We start from the raw sequence: 27,122 nt of genomic DNA on the forward strand, positions 1-27,122 counted from the left end.
TAGCCCACGCTGTCGGGAACTCGGCCAGTCGGGACGAAGCATCGCGGGGTGGGCCACAGGCAATGGCCTGAGGCCGTGGATAATTGGCACGGCGTACTCCGAGAGTATGAGGCTTTTTAGGGGGCGGAGAATACAAAAACCGGCAATGCTCCCGATATTGGCGTCAAAATGTATTTGCCGTCGGGAAGCGGAGAATCCAGCCCCATGCTTTTGCACTGGGACTTAGTGGGCGGGATTCTCCAATAACGGGGCTATGTCCCCACGCCCGCGGAAAAACACATGCGAATCACGATGGACTTACCTGGCGTAAGTCCAGGGTGATTCTCCGATTTGCAGGAGGCTAGCAGGCCCCCGGAATAGTCCTCGCAATTCCGGCTGCCGATACGGGGCCCTGCACTTCCGTTCGGGGGTCTGTGCATGCGCATGGTGGCGGTCTGTGTCGACCGCCTCGCGCGACATGGCCGACCCACACCACAGACCAGCACCAAAAACATAATCCCCCCCAGATCGCACACCCCCGTGGATCGGTGGCCCCCGATCAGTAGCCTGGCCATCCTAGATGCCCGCCCCGGTGAATGATCCCCCCGCTCCCCACCAGGGGGGTGGCCGCCACGCCGAGTTCCCACCGGGTGGAACCATGAGAGAACGACGCCGTCGGGAACTCGGCCAGCTGCACTCGGTAAATCGCCACGGGGGCCTCTTTCAATGGCCCCCGACCGGCACCGCGTCGACCACACGTGCGATTGGCAGCGATTCCCCAGGGACCGGAGAATCGCAGGAGCGGCGTCGGACCCTATCTCGGATTTGACGCCCGTTCTCCGCCCCCGCGCCGATCGCGATTTCGGCACGGAGACTCGGAGAACCCTGCCCTGTGGCTTTGCTCTGGGAGTTTCTTCTACCTCCCCATAAGTTGTTGGCTTTGCATTATTATGTATGCATTAAAACGAGCCTGCCGCTTTCACACACAGTTATGTTTTCAGTGAAATCTAAGCCATTGTGTTTGTGTTGAAGATTTTTCTTACAGCATTGTAAGTAGCCGCGGCTAGGATAAAGAAAACATGTGGGGCGGGATTTCCATTTGCCGATGCTGAAATCGGAAAAGGCGAGTCGGTGGTCAATAAGTTGCAATGCCAAAATCGCGCGCCAAATCCCAATTCCCCATCACCTCGATAGCGGCATCAATGCATACCGGAACGCACGAGCATTAAACACTGTTTCCATATCATTAGCGGGCCCGACCCAGTATTCTCCGCCTCTGAAGGGCCGAGTTCACTTGTGCTTCTAAAAATCGTGAACCTGGTATGGCAGCTCACCCCTCACGCCCATCTGACAGAGCACCAAGGCAGGTTGTATCGGTGGCAACAGATATTTAATGTGAACGAATATATACTTATCTGTGTCCTAGCCCCTATAACTAAACTGTGCCCTGCACCCATGCCAACTTAACTAGTGTCTAACTTCCTGGCCTTACGGACTCTAACGCTACGTCTAGGTGGTTCCCCAGATAGTATAGCAGGAGTGGAGGTGACCTTCTGTTATTCCTGCCCTGCGACCTGGGTCCCCGTTGGCGGGCGTCTTCTGGGGCGATGTTTCAGGTGGCGTGGTGCCGCCCGTTTTACCCGCTACCCACCAGATGCACCAGGGACAGGAGGGGGGGGGGGAGTCGGAGGTGCTGCAGTGTGCCAGCACCTCCCCTGTAGTAGTCACTGGCACAGGCCCTGTTTCCTCCTCCTCCCCCCTGCCCGATGGGCCCCAGGCCACTCCACGGGGCAGGGGTGCGAGGGAGCTATCCCCAGAGGCTCCCCCGCCACCTGGTGGTGCCAGTCCTGGAGACCGGCTCTGGCCTTGAACAGGGTCTGCACGCTTGCTGCCATGGAGCACAGGGAGTGGACCATCGCCGTCTGGGATTGTGCCCCATCACCCATTGTCTGTGCCAACCACCTTCTGGGTCTGTGTCACATCAGAAAGTGACTGCGTCATCTCCCTGTGGGAGTGGGCCACCTTCCTCTGCTTTTGTGCCAGGTCGGCCAGTGCCCGGGCAATGCTGCCAATGTTCTCAGCCATGACCTACTATGACTGGACCACCCTCAGAAGTGCCACTGCAATTTCTAGGTGGGTCTGGCACATGGTCGCCTATGAGACGGCTACCCTGGCCTGGGCCTCGGCCAGCGCCTGCACAGAATGCCCCAGGGCTTAGATATGCTGATCCATAGCCAAAGCCATCGCCCCCAATATCTCCACCGCGGACACCACCCATGCGATGTTGGCTTGGGTGGCACGCATGGTCAGCACCACTTCCTGCTACGGGATGTGTTTGGACTCCTCCAACTGTACCTCTAGGTACTGGATGCATGCTAACAACCTCTCATGTAGTCTCTGGCTCTGTGACTGCATCTCCACTATAGATTGTACTGTTTATTCCAGAAGCTCGAGACCCCTCTGGACGGCAGCTAGTTCCTTGGGTCGGCCTGCCCTCGGACTGTCCCCCTTGGGTATTCCTACCTCCAGCTGCTGTACCTGATCAGCTATGTTGTGCGCACCAGATAGTGTCCCAGGAGCCGCTTCACTAACATGCCTAACCGAGGTGAGTGTCTGTGGGATGATGAAGCTGTGTAGGAGACAGCTGTGATGGGAAGTCAGTGCCTTCCTCCTACCCGAGCTCCGGGGTCTCCTGAGTCTCGGGCGGAGTGCTGGTGTCCAAGCTCTTTCAGTGTTGGTGCCCGCCTCACAGGGAGGGCTCTGGCTGTGGCATTTGCTGGGGGTGGGGGAGTCCAGATGGATTTGCCCCATCCCCAGCAGGTCCTGTAAGACTCAAGGCAAGACACATGATTAGACCACGGGCCGGGGGTGAGTGGGAGTGTGGGTGGGGGTGGTGGTGTGGGGGTAGTGTGAGGGTGTGTCGAATATGGTGAGGGGGTGGTGTTGGTGGGGGGGGGGGGGGGTTGGCACACCTGTCATGGGGAACTGCAACTAAGCGGGATCTCACTTCCTCACCCACGACCAAGCTCCACCTTGGCGACCTCCCTATCCTCTGGGCCTCCGACCATGCCCAGGGCCCTCTGCTCAGCCACGATGAGCGGCCGCAGATCTGGCGATCCCGCTCCAATCGGACCCAGCGGTTGTGCACATCCTTCTCCTGACGGGGTGGGGGGGGAAACAGAGAACAACAGCATTAGACAGTCCGATTCATGCAGCCCAGGGGGTGGGCAACTGTTGACCTCAGTGATCAGGGCACCCGGCCATGGCGGCCGGTTGGGTGCCAGCATGTGGGGCAGGGTGCGGGGTCATCCGCCTCGGAGTTGGGGTATTGGGGGGGGGGGTGGGGGGTAAGGGTACGGGTGTGTGGGACGTGGGTTAGTGCCAGAGGCAAAGTGCTGCCTACTCACCCTGGCCACCCTAAGGAGGTTGTGCAGCTTCTTCCGGAACTGCTGGCCGGTCCGGCCTCTGCCACCAGACATGATGAACGGCAGCAGCTGTGAGTGTACTTCCCGGGCATGGGAATGTCATAATATCCACTCATGTATATAATGAGATGCAGACTGGCAGTGATTGACACACATGATAACCAATGAACACACACGACACATAACAACCAATCACCAGACAGGACACCACCACTATAAAGCACACATGGCATTAAGACTCTCCCTCTCTCTATAGGACACAGCTATTGAGATAATAAGAGTGCACAAGCCAGTGAGCACTATCACCATGAGGTAGAGAGTTAGTCTGGTCAAGCCAGTAGGAGGTTATCAGTTAGAATGATAGAGTGTCAACTCACAGCAGACTATGTACAGCAATCAGGAAGTTCAATAAAACAGTGTTGGACCATCTCCTGTGTCAGAAGACTGTTTCTAGTTTCACTGCATCCAGTTGCAGTCAACGTTGAACCAACTTACTTAACACATCATGGTACCAGAGTGCTATTAATCCTAACGAACCTACCTCGAGAGCATCTGCAACGACCCGCAAGCAGCCATCCAACGGCATGGAAAGGATCCAGCCTCCTTCGCAACTCTGGATCTCTGGCAACCTCGGTGCAAACTGGAAAGTCTTTAAACAAAAGTTCCTCCTGTACATCGAGGCCTCCGACCTCGAGGCAGCGTCGGATGCCAGAACGATTGCGCTGTTCCTGTCGACAGCGGGGGATCACGCCATCCACATCTATAACTCGCTTACGTTTGCCGATGGCGAAGACAAGACAAAGTTCAAGACAGTTCTGCTGAAATTCAACAGCCACTGTGACATTGAGGTGAATGAGAGCTTTGAACGATACATCTTCCAACAGAGGCTTCAGGGTAAGGATGAACCTTTTCAGTCCTTCTTGACCCATCTCCGCATCCTAGCACAGTCATGTAATTATGACTCGACGACTGATTCCATGATCCAGGATCAGATCGTTTTCGGGGTACAGTCCGACTCCCTGCAGGAGCAGCTCCTCAAAATCAAACAGTTGACCCTCTCCGTCGCCATTGAAACGTGCGTTGTCCATGAGCATGCCAGAAATCGCTACTCCTGCATCAGGGCGGCAGAAACTGCAAAACTGGCCTCCCACGAGGCAGAAAGGGTGCAGGCCATAGCAGAAATGCAAGGCGTGAGCATCGAGGAGTGTGGCCGTTTTGTGCGCTTTTCTCGGGTCCCCACGCGATGTCTACAGTGTGGAAAGCCTGGCCACTATGCGGCCTTCTGCAGGTCCACTCCACTGAACAACAGCCAGCGATCCCACCTGCAGCGCAGACGTGTCCGTTGCGTACAACAAGGCATGCAGGATTCTGATCCAGACAGCCCAACGGACCCCGATGTTGACTGCCTCGAGTCTCCATATCGGGTGGGCATCATCACCACATGCGAGTTGGTCTCTACCGTGCCTGCCAACCGCCTTTCGATCCTCAGTGTGGATCCTGACGACGAGTGGTGTACCGTCATCACGGTCAACCTGTCTCGCATCCGATTTAAATTGGACACTGGCGCGTCTGCGAACCTCATATCACAGTCGGACCTCGACAGCATCCAACACCAACCTTGCATTCTTCCACCAGCCTGCCAGCTCCTTGACTACAATGGTAATGTCATAGCTGCCAGTGGGTTGTGTCGGCTAGGTGTCTCTCACAAGGCAATCAAGGCGACGTTGAGATTCGAGATTGTCCAGCCTGACAAGGCATCCCTGCTCGGTGCTCGCGCATGCAAACTCCTAAATCTGATACAGCGAGTTCATGCCATGTCCTCGACACCGGCGACGGCCTCGCCCAATGCGAATCTCCAGGCTGAGATAGATGACATTCTCACACAATACCGCAGTGTGTTTGATGGGATGGGCACGCTCCCATATCGCTACAAGATATTTCTCAAGCCGAATGCCACACCAGTCATCCATGCACCACGCCGGGTGCCGGCTCCTCTCAAGGATCGTCTGAAAATGCAGCTACGAGAGCTCCAAGGCCAGGGCATCATCTCAAAGATCACGGAACCCACAGACTGGGTCAGCTCCATGGTCTGCGTCAAGAAACCCTCTGGTGAACTCTGCATTTGCATTGATCCCAAAGACCTGAATCGCAACATCATGCGAGAGCATTACCCGATCCCGAAGCGTGAAGAATTGACCTGTGAGATGGCTCACGCCAAATTCTTTACCAAGCTGGACGCCTCCCGTGGCTTCTGGTAAATTCAGCTGGACGAGTCCAGTCGGAAGCTGTTCACTTTTAACACTCCGTTCGGCAGGTATTGCTACAACCGCATGCCTTTTGGCATCATATCAGCTTCCAAAGTATTTCATCGCATAATGGAGCAAATGATGGAGGGCATCGAGGGGGTGCGAGTCTGTGTGGACGACGTGATCATCTGGTCCACGGTGTCCATGGATCACATCGCTCATCTCAAACAGGTTTTCCAGAGGATTCATGAAAATGGCCTCCAGCTCAACAGGGCCAAATGCTCGTTTGGACGGTCCGCTATCAAGTTTTTAGGTGACCACATTTCAAAGCAAGGTGTGCAACCTGACGCCGACAAGGTGCTGGCAATCAATGCCATGAAGACACCAGAGGACAAAAAGGCGGTCCTTCGCTTCCTCGGGATGGTAAATTTTCTTGAAAATTTCAATCCCAACATGGCATCCCACACCACGGCCCTCCGGCATTCGTTAAAAAGTCGACAGTGTTCCAGTGGCTTCCCGCACATCAAGCGGAGTGGCTTGAGCTGAAGGCGAAGCTCACCACAGCCCCAGTACTGGTGTTCTTTGACCCAACCAAGGATACCAAGATATCCACAGACGCAAGCCAAGGCGGCATTGGGGCGGTGCTCCTCCAGCGAGACGATTCCTCGTCCTGGGCTCCAGTGGCATATGCCTCCAGGGCCATGACTCCGACCGAACAACGGTATGCCCAGATCGAAAAGGAGTGTCTGGGTTTCCTGACAGGAATAGTCAAGTTTCATGACTACGTATACGGTCTGCCGAAGTTCACGGTGGAAACAGACCACAGGCCTTTAGTCCACATAATGCAGAAGGATTTGAATGACATGACACCTCGGCTGCAGCGAATTCTTCTTTGTCTCCGCCGATCTGAAGTCCAACTCGTCTACACACCGGGCAAGGAGCTGATCGTCGCGGATGCCCTATCCTGATCCATCACCATGCCGTGTGAACCGGGTGACTTCATTCGCCATATCGAGGCACAGGTGCAGTTGTGTGCCAGCAACCTCCCAGCCACTGATGAACGAGTTGTCCAGATACGCGAAGAAACTGCCAAAGATCCTCTACTGCAGCGCGTGATGAAACACCTTGCCCATGGCTGGCAAAAGGGGCAATGCCCCTAGTTCTTCAACGTTAAGGACGAGTTAACGGTTGTCGAGGGGATCCTTCTTAAACTAGATAGAATTGTCATTCCCCAAAGCATGCAAGCCATGGTGCTCAGACAGATCCATGAGGGTCACCTTGGGGTCGAAAAATGTCGACGCAGATCTCGGCAGGCAGTCTACTGGCCTGCCATCAGACAGTACATTGCCAACACGGTCCTCAACTGCACAACATGCCAGAAGTTTCAACCAGCTCAGCCCAAGGAAACACTGCAACAGCACGAGATTGTGACTTCTCCGTGGTCCAAGGTGGGGCTAGACCTCTTTCACGCAAATGGGCGTGATTACGTGCTCTTGGTCGACTACGTCTCCAGCTACCCGGAAGTGGTGAAACTGTCGGACCTCACGTCCAAGTCAGTGATTAAAGCCTGCAAAGAGACGTATGCCAGGCACGGCATACCACTCACAGTATTGAGTTTCTACAGCCAAGAGTGGTCCGACTTCACTTCAGTCACATCACATCCAGTCCCCATTACCCGCAATCAAACGGGAAGGCTGAAAAAGGGGTCCATATTGTCAAGCGGTTGCTGTGCAAGGCTGCAGACTCAGCCTTGGACTTCAACTTGGCGCTGTTGGCATAAAAGGCAACCCCTCTGTCGACAGGATTGTCTCCAGCGCAGCTGCTCATGAACCGCAACCTGAGGACGACTGTTTCAGCCATCCATGTTCCAGACCTTGACCGCCTCACGGTGCTGCAGAACGTGCAGCGGTCCAGGGACCAGCAGAAGATCGCGTATGATGCTCATGCCAAGGATCTACCTGCGCTGGCTCCAGACGATGTTGTTCACGTCCAGTTGCCTGAGGGAGGTTGTCGTCAGGCAGGTTGCCCCCAGGTCCTTCGTTGTCCAAATAGCTGATGGCTCCATTCTACGGCGCAACAGGAGAGCGCTAGGAAAAGTTCCCTGCCCACCGCCTGGCTGCACTTCTCCGCATGTCATCATGCCTCCTCCTGACATCTCGCAACACGAGGCCGCCGATCTGGCAGTGATCCCACCTCTCCATGAGGCCACCGACATGGCAGCAATCCCGCCTGTCCAAGTGCCGGCGTCCCTCCCTCCACCTCTGAGGCGATCGACAAGAATTTGTCGCCCGCCACAAAGACTGAATCTATAGATTTAAATCTTGTAAATTTTGTTCAGTTTGCTCTGTATCTGCACGATAAACACCTTCCCATGTACACATGTTCATTCACTCACCACTTATATATAATCATGCATGTATATATATCGCCACGTTCCAAAATGTACTTCAAAAAGGGGAGATGTCATAATATCCACTCATGTATATAATGAGATGCAGACAGGCAGTGATTGACACACAGAATAACCAATGAACACATGACACATAACAACCAATCACCAGACAGGACACCACCACTATAAAGCACACAGGGCATTAAGACTCTCCCTCTCTCTACAGGACACAACTACTGAGATAGTAAGAGTGCACAAGCCAGTGAGCACTATCACCATGAGGTAGAGAGTTAGTCTGGTCAAGTCAGTAGCAGGTTATCAGTTAGATTGATAGAGTGTCAACTCACAGCAGACTATGTACAGCAATCAGGAAGTTCAATAAAACAGTGTTGGCCCTGTGTCAGAAGCATGTTTCTAGTTTCACTGCATCCAGTTGCAGTCAATGTTGAACCAACTTACTTAACACATCAGGGTACAGGGTCATTCTCCTCTCCTCCACGGCGTCCAGGACGGTCTCCAGCCTAGTGTCGGTGAAAAGCTCTCCTTGCTGCCATCTTGTTGGCTGGGGTGGTGTGCATGGGGAGTGAAGTGTGTATATGCGGCTGCAGATTGTCAGCCTCCTGAGTGCCAATCACGAAACCGACGAACCCAGCATCATTTCTCATTGGAATCGATTGTGTTCCATGTGGCTCCGGTGCTAGCTCCTTAACAGTAGCGGAATAGGTCCGGGTGCGGTGCCAGCTTTGTTGTCACGAAAGTCCACTAATTCTGCGTTGGCATCAACACTTAGTCTCAGAAACAGAGAATTGTGCCGCTGGTGTGTAGTGATAATCAATTTGATAATTTAGCAGAGCAGCTACTTCCTGTCCCTCCAGTTAGATTGAAAAACTGCTGTAGAATCTCAGTTTTACAAATTTTCACTGGTAGAACAGCTGTCTGAAATGGGCCAGGATGGAACTATTGTTAGTCTAGATAGAGATTTCTGCATCAGCAAGGGACCAGACTGATTGGCTGCTTTGGTTTTTATCTACATAAAAAAGGTAACATGTACTTGACAACCCATCATGTGAAACCTTCCAGCATGCATTAGAACTTGGAAACAAGCAAAAATGTTACCCAGGTAAATATTTTTCTTGAATGCTAATAGAATTGTGTCTATCTTTTTTTTTTACTCTTTCCATGTCCATTTCTCATGAAGAGTACTGGAGTTAGTGCTTTCACCTGTTAACAGGTGAACAGACCATTCTGATATAGTTTTGACTGCCCAAGTCCAAAGATCATGAAATAGATTCTAATCTGTGCTCCTGGCCGGTGATGTGGCAAGATGTGCTGTCTGCTCGTTATAGAACCCGGCTAGTTCCTCTTTCATTCAATTGAATGAAGATGTAGACAGGTTCTATGATTCAATTACCAGCCCGGTTGGTGAATGGAATCATCCCAAACTCTTTCCTGATGTCGGAGGTGTAAACCCTGGAAAGAATGCACAGTAATGGGAGGGAAAATAATGTGCTTGAATTACAGTGCGAACAGAAACTGTATTTTGCTTCATTTATTCTCAGAATAGCTTTTGGGTCTGTGATTTATTACTTTCTATAAATATTACACACACAGCACCAGCCCTCCAGCTGAAGGCCCATTAATGGTAATAACTAGTGAATAACGTGCATCAAAAGAACACTCTCTTACACCATTATTTCTGTGCTTTGTGGCTTGTGATAATGTATATTTGCTCATGTAAAAAAATAAAGATTAATTTCAGATGATGCAAAAGCATTTTACGAGATTCCACCTTGCTTTGTGCCTAAGGTGCAAACAAGCTATTATTGGAGAAAACGTTTACTGAGGAACCAATTACCAGACATTTCATTTCAGTGAAGGATGTCCGAGCTGGTTTGCTTTACCCTTCCTGAGCCTATATCAGTGAACCAAACCTGGTTTGTCACTGTGCTCTGCAGGTTCGCTTCTCACATGTCCGATCTAACATGAAAAGATTGTCTTTTTGTCATCCCGCACTGTTCTAGTTCCGTACCCAATATCCTACATTTAGAATCACAGCTAGGCTTCCATTCTCAAGTGTAAATGCTTTTTCCAGCTCATTTTGCAAGAGGGACAGTTTGACCACAGTGGACACCTTCACTGGTGTCAAGTCACAAAATCCAGGTGTGTTGGCCAGGCACGTTTTCTTCGTACAACAACATGTGCTCTATGATTTTTGTCATTCTTTCACTCTTTAACATCTTCAGGAGCCTCCCTAATGAGTGAATCCAGCAACAGACCTGTAACGATGACTGTGCCTGTTCCACTATCTGTGTCCGATGTTAAACCATCAGCTGTGTTCAAAGCTCAGGGACTTCCGATTCTCAAAAGAACACAGCAAGTGAACAAACCCGCTTTTCGGCTCTCCAAAATATTCCCCACTTTTTACATTGTCACATTGGGGAATCGGCGGTTTGGGAAGTGGGGGCAAGGTGGGCTTGTTCGATGGGAGTGTCACACAGTGGTTTGCTTGTCTTCCTGGGATGGAGAGCGGCAAAGCCAGCAGCAATTCCCATTCTGATCTCGATCCCAATGATTCTTGCCGATGAGCGAAGATGTAAAACTGGCTGAGCAGGAGACGGCTTTGTTCTGAGGTCCCTTAAAGTAAACTAATGAATTGTGGTAGCACGGTGGCACAGTGGTTAGCACTGCTGCCTCACAGCGCCAAGGACCCAGGTTCGATTCTGACCTTGGATGGCTGTCTGTATGGAGTTTACATGTTCTCCCCATGTCTGCGTGGGTTTCGTCCGGATGCTCCGGTTTTCTCCCACAGTCCACATATGTGCAGGTTAGGTGGATTGGCCATGATAAATTGCCCCTTAGCGTCCAAGGATGTACAGGTTAGGCGGGATTAAGGGCTTGGATAGGGTGCTCTTTCGGAGGGTCTGTGTAGACTCGATGGGCTGAATAGCCTCCTTCTGCACTGTAGAGAGTCTAACAGAGGCATCAGACAGGCCATGACCTTGTGGCAAGACTATGCAAGACAATCTGCCATCGGGTTGTCAGAGGCAGTGGGCCTTCCTTTATGGATAGTCGGTGGTCCACGGAAAGCTTCCCAGCAGGCTTTGGCTGCCCCTTGGCTCCAACCGGGGCCCTCAGGACATGCCTGCCTGACCCTGGAACAGTAAAAAAAAAGCACAACCAGGCCACCGAGGCTGCCTCAACATGGAAGCACCCGCTTCCTCCCTCCGCAGCCTCAACAACACTCATCTCTGAATGCGGCACTGCTGAGGCTGCCGGGCTGCCTCAATTGGGTGGTGGCCCTGGTGACAGCCTTGCAACTGGCTCCTGCCAGTTAAATCCTGCTCGCCGTGTCACCATCTGTTTGCATTAGTTCAGGACCTGCTTTCATTCCTGGTGGCAGGACAACCTGGGGTTTGGTAATGTTCTCGCTCATGTTTCAGTACTGTGTGACTTACCTTACAAAACTGATATGGGATAAAAGCATTGACTTGCTTCAGTTCAATATTCACAACAAGAAGATTGTTTCTATGATGCAGTCTAAATTGTCGGACAAAAATATGAATAGAATGAAAGTCCTGGAGTCCCTCTCCACTGTCAGAATTATGTAAACTTCTGCCTGTCTGTTTTCTCACCAGATCCCTATTCTAAACGCTGGTGATGTGGGTATATTGTGGACAAGGGGGGAGACACACAAGTAAAGATGAATTCTAGAGACAAAGTAATCATTTAGGTGTTTAGCAGAAATACAAGAAGTAAGTCACAAGTTCAAATACCAGTCCTTTAAAATTCATCCATTGATCCTGGGTCACATCTGTCGGGGAGATTAATCCGAGGTTACACCTGTTGGGGAAGATAATCCTAGGTCACACCTGTCGGGGAGGTTAATCCCAGGTCACACCTGTCAGGAAAATTATTCCGGGGTCACATCTGTTCAGACGTTAATCCTGGATCACACGCATTGCAGAGTTTGAGTAGGCCTGGAAGCTGTCAGGGGTAATATTCCAAGGTCACACCTTTTGAAGAGGTTAATCTTGGGTCACACCTGTGGGGAGGTAAATCCTGGCCAGAATGCCAGGAAGATTAATTCAGGGTCACATCTGTCAGGAAGTCAATCCTGAGTCATACCCATTGGGGAATTTAATCCTGGGTCAAATCTGTTGGGCAAATTAATTGGGGGATACACCTGTTGAGGAGGTTAATCTTGGGTCAAACCTGTTGGGCAGGTTAATCCGGGACACATCTGTCGGGGAGGGTAATCCTGCATCTCACCCATTGGGGAGTTTAATCTGGGTTCAAACCTGTCGGATTTTTTAATCTGGGGTCACACCTGTCAGGAGGTTAATCCTGGGTCACACCAATTGAGGAGTTTATTCCGGGGTCAAGTCTGTCAGAGAGGTTAATCCTGGGTCACATCAGTCAGGATATAAATCCTGGGTCACACATATTGTGTAGTTTATATCTGGGTCAAACCTGTCAGGGAGATTATTTCTGAGTCAAAATATTTGGTAAAATTAATCCAGGGTCTGTTGGGAGGTTAATACCGGGATCAAATCAGTCGGAGAGGGTAATCTGGGTCACACTTGTCAGGGAGATTAATCTAGGGTCACACCTGCTGGGGTGGATAATCCTGGGTCAAATCTGTCAGGGAGGTTAATCCAGTTCCCACCTGTCATGGCGATTAATCTGGGGTCACAGCTGCATGGTGGTACACGCGGTTAGCACTGCTGCCTCATGACACCGAGGACCCGAGTTCGATCCTGGCCCCGGGTCACTGTCCATGTGGAGTTTGGACATTCTCCCCGTGTCTGCGTGAGTCTCACCCCCACAAACCAAAGATGTGCAAGGTAAACTGATTGGCCACGCTAAATTGGAAAAAAAAAAGCAGGGGTCACAACTGCCGGGGTCTGTAATCCTGGGTCAAATCAGTCGGGATGGTTAATCCGGGGTCACACAGTTGAGGAGGTTAATTCGAGGTCACACCTGTCGGGAAGGTTAATCCAGGGTCAACCCTGTCAAGAGGTTAACTCTCAATCAAACCTGTCGGTGAGCTAAATACAGGGTCACACCTATCAGTGAGGCTAATCCTGGTTCACACCTATCGGGGAGGCTAATCCTGGTTCACACCTATTGGGAAGGTTAATCCGGGGTCACACCTGTCACAGAGGTTACTTCTGGGTCAAACATTCGTTAAAGTGAATCCGGGGTCACAACTGTTGGGAGGTTAATGCCCGGATCAAATCAGTCGGGAAGGTTAATTCAGGGTCAAACTTGTTGTGAGGTTAATCCTCAATCAAACCTGTCGGGGAGGTTAACTTGGGTTACAGTCCTTGATGAGATTAATTCTGGATGATACCTGTCAGGAAGATTAATCCGGGATCTCATCTGTCAGGGAGGTTAGTCCTTGATTACACATCCAGAAATTAAACCTGGATAACACCTACTGTGTAGTTGAATCCTGGGCCACACCTGTCAGGAAGATTAATCCGGGATCACATCTGTCAGGAAGATTAATCCTGGGTCACACCTGTCAGGGACGATTATCCGGGATCGCATCTGTCAGGAAGATTAATCCTGGGTCACACCTGTCAGGGACGATAATCCGGGATCACACCTGTTGGAAAGTTTAATCCTGGGCCATGTCTGTTGAGGAGGCTAATCTGGGGTCGCACCTGTTGAGGAGGTCAATATGGGGTCATACCCATTGGGGGGTTAATCAAGGGTCACCCTGAAAGATGGACTGAAGATAAGTGATAAAAATATTTATGGCAGAAAGGTCAGGATTGTTCCCGTGAGCCTCACAAGGATACTTTAGGCAACCCGGGGAGCTGCTGCTGCCTTCTGACTGTCGATGCCCTGCTGGGAACCTCTTTCTTCTCACATGCTGGACAGCTTGTCAATGTTGGACAAACTGTTGGATAGGCCGGGCTCTGCAGCATGTAATAGCCCACACTGGGCCTACTGAGTGGGAATGAGAGCAGGGAATCTCTATTAACCTCTGTATAAAAGGTGGGGCAGTAAGACATCGACCAGTGAGAAACCCAGTCGGGAGCTACCGGACCGTGTGCATATTGGGTTGTAAATATTTATTTTACTCGGTGTGGATTCCCCGAGTCCTTACTAAACCAAGACTATTGAGATGAGGCCATGCCATTGAGACCGCCCAAGGCGTAATGGGTGGGAGTCTCCGTGGGCCGATGCCAGAATCGGGAAACACAATCGGACAGAGGTCTGCGTGTCAGCCATAAATCGTGGCCGGAGAAGGGCGCCAAACGGAATGCCAGGCTCTGGACTCTCGACGGTGGCATGAATGCGTTCTACACCACACGTTGGCGTGGCAATGCAAATTGTTGAATAAATGCTGTTGGCGCATGGTAGAACAGTAGTTAGCACTGCTGTCTCACAGCGCCAGGGAGCCGGGTTCGATTCCGACCCTCGGAAAACTGTCTGTGGAATTTGCACTTTCTCTCCGCGTCTGCGTGGGCTTCCTCCGGGTGCTCTGGTTTCCTCTCATAGTCCAAAGATGTGCAGGTTAGGTGGATTGGTCATGATAAATTTCCCTTTGGGTGGTGTTGCAGGAATAGGACCGGGGAATGGGCCTAGGTAGTGTGGTCATTCAAAGTGTTGGTGCAGACTCGGTGGGCCGAATGGCCTCCTTCTGCACTGTAGGGATTCAATGATTCTATATCATTAACTCGTCCGCCCCGGTATTCTCCGGGCCTCCAGCGATGCTTCTCCTCCATCAGGAGGAATTTCCGACGCGGAGATTCACTTGTGGTATTTCAAATCGGGAAGCAGGCGCCGTGGTTGCTGAGGGAGAGGGAGGAGATATATTCCAAAGGGGACAATTGTGAGCTGCTAGTGCTGCCACTGGCTGGTGGGGCATCCGCACGGGCCATGGGAGTGACGAGGGGTGACCAGGGGATGGGCTGTTGGGTTGGGGTGAGCCCCCGGGACTGGGGTGTCCAGGCACGGCTCCATTGCTACAGTCTGCAAGGTAGCCATCTTGCTGCGCACCCCACTGACCATCCAACGTGGCCTGGGTTGTGCAGAGTGAGACTAGCCATATGGGTGACCCCACCCACATCTGGGTGCCACCCTACTGGCGAGCATCACACAACCCACCAGGGAGGACACCTACAGTAGATCCCACAGGAGGGCGCTGGACAGGGGCCACAGAGCGTACAGCTGGCATGTGTAGCGCCAGCCACTGATCTTCCTGCCGGTAGGCACGGGAGATCGCACGGCCTATGTGCCAGGGCCAACGCTCACGGGACGCTCTGATCACCTCCTGGTTCACCGACTAGGGAGGGCGGTGGAGGGGGGCTGGCTATGGGCACCCAGCCCATACCCCCTCACTGACTGCCCCGGCCACCACCCGCCTGCAACTCCCCCCGTGATTCATACCTGTCGCACTACGGGCTGTGGGCCCTGGGTTGGCAGTGACAGCGGGTATGGTCCATGGGATGGAGGTTGATGATAACCCGCTCTGCGATGAGCTCCGGTGCTCCCCATTGTTTGACAAAGTCTGACTCCTGCCCACGGTAGCACTTTCCACTGTCCACCTGGGTGGTCCCTGCATGCGAGCTGGCCATTCCATCACACTCTCCCATCGAATCCCTGGGGTGGCGGTGGTGGGGACGGTCGGAGGTGGGGGGAGGGGGGAGGGGGTGGAGTCCAGGCCACCCACAGGATCCACCCATTTCCCCCATCTCCCCGGCCAGCCCAGACCAGCCCACGCCTCACACCCATCTAACAGAGCACCAAGGCAGGTTTAAACGGCGGCAGCGGGTGTTTCATGTGAACGAATATATACTGATTTGTACCCTAGCCCCTACCCTGCAACCATGCCCTGCAACCGTGCCAACACCCTGAACATTTACGCTGCAGGCCCTTCCAGGCGACAAGTGGGGACCTATCTGGGATCTCGCAGATCTCAGTGCATAAGTGCACCCACATCGTAACGGAGGCCCTGTATGCCCGGTCGGCACAATACATTATCTTCACCGTGTACCAAGCCCATCAGGCTGCCCAGGCAGCGGGATTCACCGCCATCGCCGGATGCCCCCGGTCCAGGGGGTGATCGATGGTGCATGCCCCCTATGAGCACCGCTGCATGGGGAGATGGTCTTTGTGAAACAAAAGGGGTTCTATTACATGAATGTGCAGCTGGTGTGTGACCACGAGATGCACATCATGCATGTCTGCGGCTGATACCCGCTCAGTGTGCATGACACCTTCATCCTGGCATACTCGATGGTTCCCGATACTTTCAAAGTGCACCCTTGATGAGGGGTTGTGCCTTGAGCGACAGGGGTTATCCGCTGATGGTCATGGTGGGGGGTGAAATGTGGGTGACCTGCCGGCGGGTTGGGGCCCGATCACCCTCCGGGGTGCGTGGGACGACGGAAGTTGGTGCTGGGGGCAAGGTGGTGATGGTGGCCCACCCTGGCTGGCCTGGAGGGCTTGCCCACCCGCTCTCAGCACTGCCTAGTGGTCCACCTGTTTGGGGTCGCATGGAGAAGGTGGTGAGGGCGGGCTATGGGTGTGGGACAGGGGTGGTGCCAGGAGCCCGGGGCTGGTTACTCACCCTGGTCGCCAGCTTCGCGCGACATTGCTGTCGTGGTGGTGGGGCCTACGGCGCTCACAGCCTCTGCCACCTGCACCCAGGCCCGGTTGACGTCCGCATGTGGCAGCTGCCTTCCCACCCCCGGGAACATCTCTCCTCCACAGCATCCAGCAGGGTCTCAGGCTCTTCGGGGTGTCATTGGCTGGAATGAGTGTGTACGGAGAGTGGAGTGTTTATATGGGGCTGCAGCTTGTCAGGCTCTTGAATGCCGGTCCCGACCCCGGGAATCGGGTACCGTCTTGCAGTGGAATTGCACTAGTTCCACGTGGCGCTGGTGCCAGCCCATTAATGGGGCCTGAATTGCTCTGGGACTGGCACCACTTTTGTCAACGCAGACCATTCCGACCCGGAGTCAGCACTTAGTCTCTCAAACACTTAGTCTCTCCGCTGAAAGTCTCTGGCTATGCCTGGCCCCTGAGATTCCAATTAATATCAGAACCAAAGTGTTTGTTAAAGAGCTGAACCTGCCCATCACACTGCAGATTGTTTATTCAAACATTGCTCGAAGTGCTTACCTGGGATCAGCGCAATGGGTGGAATTTTGCCATTTTTTGGCAAAGTGTGAGCTTTGGCGATAAAAGTGGGGGATAATCCACCGGCTGCACTGCCGGCTTTTTCCTGCCATATCTTTCGACAAAAAGATCCCGCCCGCCTCCAACTTGGTTTTCAAAAGATCAAATGGCACCCTGATGTCAAAACAAAAGAAAAAAACAAGAATCGCACAGTCATGGAACCCCTGCCCCCCCTAACCCCCCAGAGGTACTGGCACCTCCCTATGAAACCCCCCCTCCCTCCCCGGGGGACTGTCAGAGCCCTGGCAGTCAAAGGAGCAGTGCCAAGGAGTTCCAGCTTACTGCCTGGGACTGACCCTCTCCCCCCCGGGGCTGCCATTGCCCAGGCGGTGCAAAGGGGCAGTTCCAGGGTACTGCTCGGGCATGGCCCTCGCCCCCCCAGGGGCTGTACTCACCTGTACACCTGCAGCGGGCTCTGTTTGCCAGGTGCACATTGTGGCGACCCTGTGTCAGTTCGCACTGACTTGCCATCACGCTTACATGACCGGACCATGAGGTGACTGATCAATTGGATTCAAAATTGGCTGGACGACAGAAGGCAGAGGGTGGTTGTAGAGGGTTGTTTTTCAAACTGGAGGCCTGTGACCGGTGGTGTGCCTCAGGGATCGGTGCTGGGTCCACTGTTATTTGTGATTTATATTAATGATTTGGATGAGAATTTAGGAGGCATGGTTAGTAAGTTTGCAGATGACACCAAGATTGGTGGCACAGTGGATAGTGAAGAAGGTTATCTAGGATTGCAACGGGATCTTGATCAATTAGGCCAGTGGGCCGACGAATGGCAGATGGAGTTTAATTCAGATAAATGTGAGGTGATGCATTTTGGCAGATCGAATCAGGCCAGGGCCTATTCAGTTAATGGTATGGCGTTGGGGAGAGTTATAGAACAAAGAGATCTAGGAGTACAGGTTCATAGCTCCTTGAAGGTGGAGTCGCAGGTGGACAGGGTGGTGAAGAAGGCATTCGGCATGCTTGGTTTCATTGGTCAGAACATTGAATACAGGAGTTGGGACGTCTTGTTGAAGTTGTACAAGACATTGGTACGGCCACACTTGGAATACTGTGTGCAGTTCTGGTCACCCTATTATAGAAAGGATATTATTAAACTAGAAAGAGTGCAGAAAAGATTTACTAGGATGTTGCCGGGACTTGATGGTTTGAGTTATAAGGAGAGGCTGGATAGACTGGGACTTTTTTCCCTGGAGCGTAGGAGGCTTAGGGGTGATCTTATAGAGGTCTATAAAATAATGAGGGGCATAGATAAGGTAGATAGTCAACATCTTTTCCCAAAGGTAGGGGAGTCTAAAACTAGAGGGCATAGGTTTAAGGTGAGAGGGGAGAGATTCAGAAGGGCCCAGAGGGGCAATTTCTTCACTCAGAGGGTAGTGAGTGTCTGGAATGGGCTGCCAGAGGTAGTAGTAGAGGCGGGTACAATTGTGTCTTTCAAAAAGCATTTAGATAGTTACATGGGTAAGATGGGTATAGAGGGTTATGGGCCAAGTGCGGGCAACTGGGACTAGCTTAATGGTAAAAACTGGGCGGCATGGACTGGTTGGGCCGAAGGGCCTGTTTCCATGCTGTAAACTTCTATGATTCTATGCACGATCAATGACCACTAAAGCGAGGTTGTAGTCCAACTGAAGGCCTTAATAAGCTAGATTTTTCCCCCAGCAGCTCAGGTACAGAATGAAGGCTGCTGGGGCGGCATGGGTTCTTATACCCCGCCGAGCAGGACGGAGCTATCATACATTCTAACCAATAGAAAGCATACAGTTTCCACCAATGGTGCTTTTGCCTATCAGGTACCGTAATATCTATAATACCACATTCACCCCCTGTTGAAAAAAGAGTCCGGCGGGGGTGGTGGCTTGAAACTACAAAACATGGCAACGTGGTATAATTAGTTATGGAGGTACCGTAATACCTCCGTACAGTGTTTAGTAACTATTTACAATTCTGATAGCTATGTACATTTTGATGGTTTATATTTACAGTTTAGAATTAAAATGAAGCAATCAGTCGATCGGGGGCCCTGGTCGTCCTCTGTGATCGTCGGAGCTTCGGTGGTGACTCCGGTGGAGGCTCGGGCGTCTCTGACTCCGGGAGTGTGGCTTTGATCTCCATGGCAGCTTCGGCACCCCGAGGCGGCGCTGGTGGGGAAAACGGTAGCCCTGGGAAGGGAGTGCCTGCGGGGGGCATTGGTGGGTGGGGGGGCCTAGACGGGGCCGGCGGAAGGACCGATCCTCCTGTAAGGTGCTGCGGTGGAGGGGAGGGTGGGACTGGTGGCTGGGATGTGCTTGGGGTTCCGGTGGGCGCCAGGTCCCGGAGGGAAACCGTATCTTGTTGGCCGTCGGGGTACACCACGTAGGCGTACTAGGGGTTAGCATGGAGCAGATGGACCCTCTCGACCAATGGGTCCGACTTGTGCGCCCGCACGTGTTTTCGGAACAGGATGGGTCCGGGTGCTGCCAGCCAGGTCGGGAGCGAGGTCCCAGAAGAGGACTTCCTAGGGAAGACAAGGAGACATTCGTGGGGTGTCTGATTGGTGGTTGTACAAAGTAGTGACCGGATGGAGTGGAGGGCATCCGGGAGGATTTCTTGCCAGCGGGAGACTGGGAGGTTCCTGGACCGTAGGTCCAGTAGGACGGTCTTCCAGACCGTTCCGTTCTCCCTCTCTACCTGTCCATTACCCCGGGGGTTGTAACTGGTCATCCTGCTCGAGGCGATGCCCTTGCTGAGCAGGAATTGACGCAGTTCATCGCTCATAAAGGAGGACCCCCTATCACTGTGTATGTAAGCAGGGAACCCGAACAGTGCAAAGATGCTATGGAGGGCCTTGATGACGGTGGTTGCAGTCATGTCGGGGCAGGGGATGGCGAATGGGAACCGGGAGTACTCGTCAATCATGTTCAGGAAGTACGTATTGCGGTTGGTGAAGGGGAGGGGGCCTTTGAAGTCCATGCTGAGGCGTTCAAACAGACGGGAAGCCTTTATCAGGTGCGCTTTCTCTGGTCGGTAGAAGTGCGGTTTGCACTCCGCGCAGATTTGGCAGTCCCTGGTGGCTGTCCTGACCTTCTCGATGGAGTAGGGCAGGTTGCGGGTCTTGACAAAATGGAAAAAGCGAGTGACCACCGGGTGGCAGAGGTCCTCGTGGAGGGCTCGGAGGCGGTCCACTTGTGCGGTGGCACATGTGCGGTGGCACATATGCCGCGGGACAGGGCGTCAGGAGGCTCGTTTAGCTTCCCGGGACGTTACAAGATCTCTTAGTTGTAGGCGGAGAGTTTGATCCTCCACCGCAAGATCTTGTCGTTTTTTATCTTGCCCCGCTGTGCATTATCAAACATGAAAGCAACCGACCGTTGGTCCATGAGGAGAGTGAATCTCCTGCCGGCCAGGTATTGCCTCCAATGTCGCACAGCTTCTACTATGGTCTGGGCCCCCTTTTCGACTGAGGAGTGGCGGATTTTCGGAAGCATGGAGGGTACGAGAGAAGAAGGCCACGGGTCTGCCCGCTTGGTTGAGGGTGGCCGCCAGAGCTACGTCGGACGCATCGCTCTCGACCTGGAAGGGGAGGGACTCGTCGATGGCGTGCATCGTGGCTTTTGCAATGTCTGCTTTGATGCGGCTGAATGCCTGGCGGGCCTCTATCGACAGGGGAAAAGCTGTGGATTGGATCAGGGGACGGGCCTTGTCCGCGTAGTTGGGGACCCACTGGGCGTAGTAGCTAAAAAACCCTGGGCAATGTTTCAGGGCCTTGGAGCAGTGAGGGAGGGGGAACTCCATAAGGGGGCGCATGCGAAGAGGGTCGGGGCCTATAACTCCATTTCGCACTACGTAGCCGAGGATGGCTAGGAGGTCGGTGCGAAACACGCATTTATCCTTGTATGTAAGGTTAAGGATTTTAGCGGTCTGGAGAAATTTTCGGAGGTTGGTGTCGTGGTCCTGCTGGTCATGGCCGCAGATGGTGACATTATCAAGATACGGGAATGTTGCCCGTAAACCGCACCGGTCAACCATTTGGTCCATCTCGCGCTGGAAGACCGAGACCCCGTTGGTGACACCGAAGGGAACCCTTAAGAAGTGGTAGAGCCGCCCGTCTGCCTCAAAGACAGTGTATTTGCGGTCTCTAGTGCGGATGGGGAGCTGGTTGTAGGCAGACTTGAGATCCATCGTGGAGAAGACCTTATAATGCGTGATCCTGTTTACCAGGTCGGATATGCGGGGGGAGGGTACGCGTCCAGCTGCGTAAACCTGTTGATAGTCTGACTGTAGTCGATGACCATCCTATGCTTCTCCCCGGTCTTTACAACCACTACTTGAACTCTCCAGGGGCTGTTACTGGCTTCAATGACCCCTTCCCTCAGTAGCCTTTGGACCTCTGACCTAATAAAGATCCGGTCCTGGGCACTGTACCATCTGCTCCTGATGGTGACTTGTTTGCAATCCGGGGTGAGGTTCTCAAACAGGGAAGGCGGGTCAACCTTCAGGGTCGCGAGGCCGCAGACAGTAAGGGGGGTATAGGGCTGCCGAATTTGAAGGTCAGACTTTGAAGGTTACACTGGAAGTCTAAACCCAGGAGTGTAGCCGCGCAGAGGTGGGGAAGGATGTAGAGACTGAAATTTTGAACTCCCTTCCTGGACTGTGAGGTTTGCTACACAAAAACCCCTTTATCTCCACTGAGTGTGAACCAGAAGCCAGAGAGATTATTTTGATTAATGGGGTGGATGAGGAGAGAACAGCGCCTTACCGTGTCAGGGTGTATGAAGCTCTCCGTGCTCCCAGAGTCAATTAGGCAGGCTGTTTCGTGCCCGTTGATGGATACGGTCGTCGTAGCAGTTGAGAGTGTTCGAGGCCGAGACTGATCCAGAGTCACTGAGGCTAATCGCAGCAGTTGAGGGTTCTCTTCGGGCAGTGCGTGGTCAGCCGAGCTGTGGTCCTGGGGGTTCATCCAAGATGGCGGCTCCCATTGGTCGCACATGGCTGGGGGTGCACAAAATGGCGGCGCCAATCCCTCCAATGTGGCGTCCGCGGAACAAGATGGCGGCACCCGGGGTCCGCACGTGGCTCTGGAATATGAAGATGGCGGCGACCGCTGGCCGCACGGGGCCCGTGGAGAAGTTTGTGGTTGCGGTCCGCATTTTCCGCCGGAGATCGCGGCATTAAATTGCTTATTAAATTAGCTTATTAAAATATCTTATTAAATTGATGCGCAATCAATGACCACTAAAGTGAGGTTGTAGTCCAACTAAAGGCTTTAATAAGCTGGATATTTCCTCCAGCAGCTCAGGTACAGAATGAAGGCTGCTGGGGCGGCACGGGTTCTTATACCCCGCCTAGCAGGGCAGAGCTATCATACATTCTAACCAATAGAAAGCATACAGTTTCCACCAATGGTGCTTTAGCCTATCAGGTACCGTAATACCTATAATACCACAGTGACCATCTGCCGTAAATGCCTGATATGCATATACAAGGAGATGTAAATGTGGATCGTGGCTTTTTAAAGTCGGGATCTCCATTACGTTATTGGCGGCGGTGGGAGGATGAGCGGGGGGTGGGCAGTGTTGGTGGTGGGGAAAGGGGGATGATAGTGGAGCAAGGAAATCCCTGCTGATTCAAAAGCTGCTTTGGGTATTACGCTTGGTTCTCCGACCCTTCCGCCATTCCTGCTCGCTGAAAAACGAAGGCGGAAAATCCCCCCAATTCCAGTTATGTGAGAATATTAAGCTGGCAGTAACAGCTAAGCCACCATTGACTGGATTTAAGCTTAAAGCAGCTACCGAGGGCCAATTTAATAATTAGTGAAACTCCAGACTCCCTCAGAGAATTCAGAAATTTCGACAGAATTGTTTAAAAATTGCTGGAGGTTAAAAATCTTTACAAGGTGGGTGTGATTTCACATTGTGACGAAGTTGAAGCATGACCCAGGGATTAACACAGAGCAGCTGGGCAGGCGGTGGTCTAAAGGCTAGTTTAATATCCTGTCATAGACGTGCAGTTTGTTAGTTAAATTAAAACAAAACTGATATCCCTAACTGGTTAGCACTGCTGCCTCACGGCGCCGAGGACCCGGATTCAATCCCAGCCTCGGGTCACTGTCCGTGTGGAGTTTGCACATTCTCCCGTGTCTGCGTAGGTCTCAACACCACAACACAAAGATGTGCAGAGTAGGTGGATTGGCCACGCTAAATTGCCCCTTAATTGGAAAAAAAAAACATATTCCCCAGTGTTCTCAATATTTCACATTTCAAATGGGCTATGTATCAGAGACTGCAGCATTAGGCAAACAAATAGATCAATATAGAATAAGTACGTACACAATTACAAAATACTGCAGATGCTGGAAATCTGAGATAAAAGCAGAAAATGCAAGAATTATACAGCATGTCAGGCAGCATCTGTGGAGAGAGAAAGACGGTTAAATTAATATCTGAACCCTTTGTCAGAACTGGAACAGTTAAAAATGTAACAGGTTTTATGCAAACGCAGAGTCAGGGAAAGGGGAGTGGGGAAGAAGGAAAGGGAAATCTGTAATAGGGTGGAAGGAAGGAGAGATTATATGGCAAAAGGCCAAAGAATGGTGCAAGGCCAAAGAAGATGGTAATGGGCCAAGGAGTGAGAGTCCAAGGAGTGAGAGTCCAGACAGCAGTTAAGTGGCAGCCAGCATGAATCTTGTCCGCATTGGGTCAGTGGGGCTGGCGGGTGCGGGCGCCGGGCCCATTAGCAGCCCAGCTCAATGTTTAAAGGTGGCTCCCAGAGGCCGCTGAAGGCAACGGAGGAACCAGAGAGAATGAACAGCAGCGGGGGGAAGACACCCCAGGCAGGACGGAACTTCAGCATGGCCCCTGTTTCACCAATGGGTGTCTGCGTGCCTTTGAGGTGGTGGTGACAGCCAGGATGGACATTCTCATGCCGAGGGATGGAAGGAGTAGGCCAGCCCACCTCATCAGGAAGGATTTGGAAAAGGTGGCATCTGAGGTCAGCGGGGGAGTTCGGGGGCTCGAGAGAGTGAGACCGCATTTAAAAGTGGCATCTTGATCTCTCCCTGCACTGAGGAGTTCCAACGGGCAGAGCTCCTCAGTGCAGAAAACGGGTCGAAGTCCGGCCTCGGCTGCGCATTCCCCACTGAGGACCGCAATCTATCCGGATGGGCGTTAGATAACGGGATGTTTCTTGGCGCTCCGAACACCAGGAAACACCCAGCTTATTGTGCGCATTACGGGACTCTGTCCCCATTTGGGTAGATGACACCCCTCATCTATACTCCTGTAAGTCCAAGAGACATTGGTTGGAATTTTCTGCTGCTTCCCGCCGGTGGGATATTTGGTGCAGTCGGCATGCAAATGGTGAGCCGCCTTCGCCGCCGGAAGACACGCTGCTGGGGTTGGGGTTGGTGAGGGGGGTGGTGCCAGTCGCTGGCATTGGGATTCTCTGTTCCCGTTGCAGTCAATAGGATTTCTCATTGAAGACAACCCGCACAGCCGGAAAACCCGGAGCGACCAGAGAATCCCGGCGCCAGCGAATGATCTGGAATTGACCTTTTCTTCACAATATCTAGGTAATAGCAGTGAGATGTGAGGGCTCTGACTGAAACTGTAAGGCTATATCATGGGCCATAATTTACTCTCTTCAAAAGCAGACTGAGCACATATTCTCAACAAACGAAATAGCTCGGCATTGAGCCAACAAGTGGTCTGATTTCATAGAGCAGATGAATGAACAGTGAATAGTATGACATACTGATATATATATTTTCTCTCCCCTCCTTGATACATAAACTAACACAGTGACATTTGTTTTCTCTCTAAACATCGGTTTAATACTTACTATAACATTAATCTAGTCTGGCACGCAAGAACTTAAACCAGACATCTGCAATTGTTGAGTTTTAGGATTGAAACTATTCTTTAATGAGAAGACTCTGCTCATCAATTTACCGATGAAGGAGAACTCCAGCCAAACAGTAATCCTTTTCCTTCTCAAAGGTCACTGATACAGCTGTCAGGCAAGTCACTGTCACTGTCGCAGGCTAATGCTGTGATGTGTGTGTCAAGAGTGGGTTCAGGCCTGCTCACAGTTATCCTGAAATAGTCGCTGTAGGGGACTGACCTCCCATGACAGCATTAGTTTGAGTGATCATTTGTTTACATTGAGCAAATCTAACTTAGATAACAGAGGATATATTGTTCTTCCAAAGTAATGGACCTGGGTTAAAATATTAACTCTTTAGATAACCATTATGTAAGCCCCAGGGGCAAATGCACTGTAGAATCCTTTCAGGACATTTCTTGTGATTTGCATTAAAGGCCTACCTGTTGAAAACAGTCCATCTGCTCAGTATTTCAATGCACCCATTACACACGGTTCTTAGCAATATGGAATACAAGTTACAATTCAACAGAAGGAAAAATCAATTTTTGCCCCACTGAGACATTGGCTCCTTTTTCATTTATTCTTGGATTGTGAGGGTCGCTGGGAAGGTCAGAATTTATTGTACATCCCTAATTGCCCTTAAACATGTGGTAAAGCACCTACACCTGAGGTCATTCCAGAGGACAGTTAAGACTCAACCAGTTAAGGGGAAGCAGGGGTGTAGTGATATTGTCACTGGACTAGTAATCTAGCGACCCAGGATAATGTCCTGGAGATGGGTTCCAATCCTACCATGGTGAAATTTGAATTCCCATCTGGCCTGCTAAGGTCCTTTAGGAAAGGAAATCTGCCACCCTTACCTGGTCTGGCCAAAAATGACTCCAATTCCACAGCAATGCGTTGACTCTTAAATGCCCTCTGAAATGACCCTGGCAAGCTATTGAGTTCAAGGGCAATTAGGGACGGGAAACCAGTGATACCCATGATTAAAAAAAAGATTGCTTTGGATCCGGAGTTACATGCAGGTCAGAATGAGCAAGGACAATTAACTTCTGCTGAATAAAATTAGTGGAGGAGCTGGCGGGGTTTTATTTTGACAATCCAGTAGCTTCATGACCATTATTACTGTAGCTAACATTTTAATCCAGATTAGTTAATCAATTGGTGGATTTGAGCTCTCACCTCTGGAGCATTGGTCTGGAATATTATCCCAACCGACTTAATCTCTCCTCATATGACAGCCCCGCCATTCCAGGAATCAGCCTGGTAAACCTTCGCTGCACTCCCTCCATAGTAAGAACATCCTTCCTCAGATGAGGACACCAAAACTGCACACAATACTCCAGGTGTGGCCTCACTAAGGCCCTACACAATGCCCTATTTCTCCCTATGTATAGGTTGTTCAACAAACAGACACATACAATGGTTCATCAGCAGCCTGAGACTGAGCATTCCTTGTATCGGTGTGAATGAGGCGTGTCACGACGGCGTGAAACGGGCACAGGGACGACCGATTCTGTCCCCCACAGAGGGCCAGCACGGCGCTGGAGCGGTTCACGCCGCTCCAGCCTCCCTTCCCGGTGGCAAATGGGCGCCGCGCCAACCTGCGCATGCGTGGCGGACTTCTTCAGCGTGCCGGCCCCTACGCAACATAGCGTGGGGGTTCAGGGGCCGGCGGCGCAACAAAGTAGGCCTGGGGGGGGGGGGGGGGGAGCCCAGCCCGCCGATCGGTGGGCCCCGATTGCGGGCCAGACCCCATCGGAGGCCCCCCTGGTGAAGGAGTGCTTTTCCCCGCCCCACAGGCCGCCCCTTGGCCCTTCGCGCAGAGTTCCCGCCGGCAGCGATCAGGGGTGAACGGCGCCGGTGGGACTCTGCTTTTTCCACGCGGCCGCTCGGCCCATCTGGGCCGGAGAATCGGCGGCCCCTCTGATTCCAGCGCCCCGTGGCCGGCGCCACGTCAAACGTGCCGGTGCAAATGGCACCGATTCTCCGAACCTCGGAGAATCGCGC

Source organism: Scyliorhinus torazame, chromosome 16 (assembly GCF_047496885.1).
Source record: "Scyliorhinus torazame isolate Kashiwa2021f chromosome 16, sScyTor2.1, whole genome shotgun sequence".
NCBI classification, from domain to species: domain Eukaryota; kingdom Metazoa; phylum Chordata; class Chondrichthyes; order Carcharhiniformes; family Scyliorhinidae; genus Scyliorhinus; species Scyliorhinus torazame.